The sequence below is a fragment of the Physeter macrocephalus genome, chromosome 21 (genome assembly GCF_002837175.3).
Source record: "Physeter macrocephalus isolate SW-GA chromosome 21, ASM283717v5, whole genome shotgun sequence".
In the NCBI taxonomy this organism is placed as follows: Eukaryota; Metazoa; Chordata; class Mammalia; order Artiodactyla; family Physeteridae; genus Physeter; species Physeter macrocephalus.
The window spans coordinates 33,161,090-33,163,462 of NC_041234.1; positions in this window are offsets into that span (position 1 = coordinate 33,161,090).

The window sequence follows — 2,373 nt, forward strand, 5'->3', positions numbered from 1 at the left end:
TCATCACTGGTTTGTATATACGTGTGCATGTATGTATGTACGCATAAATGTATGTATGTAGCAATTTATTTGTTTTATTTTAGTGCGTTCCCCAAATCCTTCTTATTCTTTATGGGTGTACTTTTACTACATTCTGTAGCATTGATCGATGCTTTCTCTTGGAGGGTGAGAACTTACTTTTCTGATGCACGTTATTAGGATAAGCTCCTGCTGCAAGCAGGAGCAACGGATGTGTGACGGGATTTGAAATTAGAAGGCCTGTGTTTGAATCCTCATTCTGCCACTTCCCAGCTACGTGACATTGGGCAAGTCAATGGATCTCAGTTTCCTCATCCATAAAATTGTGGATGTTAATCCCAACTTAATTTACGGGTTGCTGTGTTGTGAGCATAGATTGAAATATTTTAAGTGACTCTAGTTTCTAAACCATTAAGGCTTAGTGTAGTGGTTGATGCTGCTATTCTGCAAGGTGAATATGAAAAACAGTGTAATAGCGTAATACTCATCCTGTTTCTGTTTTTTATCCTTCAGTCTTCAGGCAGTGATAAAGACAGGAGCAGCAGCAGCAGTGTTAATACCCCAGAGAGAGTAATCGGACCAGAAAGCAGCTTAAACCAGATCGTTGCTGAACCCAACATGAGTACACCTCAATCCTCATCTGAGGAGTATGCACTATGCCAAGGTTCTTACTCCCACATCAACCAGATCTTAAGGGAGGCACACTTCAACAGCTTACAGCATCAACGACAATCTCCACCATGATGATCTAGGAGCTCCTTATTCCAGCCTAAAATTTGTTTATAAAAGCAATTGCACACACACAAAAAGGTCTGTTGGCTTTCCAGTCTATACTTTAAAAAACAGGCTGATGGACAATTGTTTGACTTGGGGTTTCGCTGCACATTTGATATTTCAAAGGGGGCTTTGAAGCAATTTTTATAGAATATTTTTCAGGTTGGATGTCAAATCTATGAGGCAAACTCACCTTCCGGTTGAATCCATAGAATGTCCAATTCAGATTGGTTCCCAAATCTGTCAGTTAGAAACTCTAGTCAAACATCCTTTGAAAATGAAAGATCTTCAGTTTAAAAAATTAATAAGCTGGTAAAGAACATGATGTTTTCATGAAAAAGGTGTTACTTTATTCGAAAGTATAGATAGCTTGATTCAGTCTTGCACTGAATTGGACTGCCATACTGCCTCTCAGAAGGCAGATGTCTTATTGAAATTACTCTCAACTTGTAAAGGGCCCAATTAGACCCAATTTAGACTCTATAAGTGAAATCTCTCTAGTAACTGTCTCCACTCTTTGTATTTCTAGAAAGAATGTTTCTAAGACTCTTGTATACTCGGATAACTTCTGTACCATTAATCCTCCGGAGTGCTGCATTTCAGACTTAGTATTAAACATTGCACAATTCTGTCAGTCAATAAGTACATAACAACTTTCTGCCTTGCACATAAACCTGTTTAATTATTAGTAGTTTATGTGATCTCATTTACAATTCTACCTATTATGTCTAGAGTTAATGCTGAGAAAGGATAAACTACCTGGCCCAATGTCTAAAGTAACAAGAGTTGTTAAACTTGTTTGGACAACCCTCCACTTTATGTTTCAGGGACCCCTTCACAGAGACTAGGGGGCCAGTTTCTGTCATTGAAACTGCAGAGGTTGGTGTGGCTGACAAACAATGGCTGAGGCACCATTAGAAGAAATAGGCAGTAGTTGTGTTTATTTAGAGAGAGATGGATATGCTCCCATGTTCTTCAGTTATACTAAAGGGCTAATCAGATTTGAAGAGTGATTTCATAGACATGCCTGCTTCTTCAGTGATGAGCTGTGTTAGCAAGGAGCCAGAATGTATCCAGTCATCTGTCTGCCCTGCCGAATGCCAGAGGTACAACCTGCCACTAAATTTAAAGGAAAGTGCCCTGGCGTCTAGTAAGAATCTCTTGCATGTTCACATCATTCCCTACTCACTATATTTGACAGTCCACACAGCAGAAACAAGTAGATATGAGAATTAAAGGTAGCTCTAGGTCTTAGCCACTTGTCAAGATTTAGAAAAGACATAAAATAACAGATTGACTAAAAGAAGAATAAGATCTTTATGAAGTCACAGAACTAATATTTGAAGAGGAAAACTGTCCTAGGAAGAGAAGAAAAATCTCACACAAACACACACACACACAAGTGCGCGTGCATACCCCTCATTTACATGGTTGTTTCCTTTAGTATGGATTGGATTTTAAGGTCAGATACTGGTAGTGGAATTTTAGTATTAAGGGGGAAAGGTTACAGCACCATTGGCCTCAAACTTATGGAGTAGGCATGGGTCAATTTTGGTCAATTTTTTTTTCTCAATTGCACAG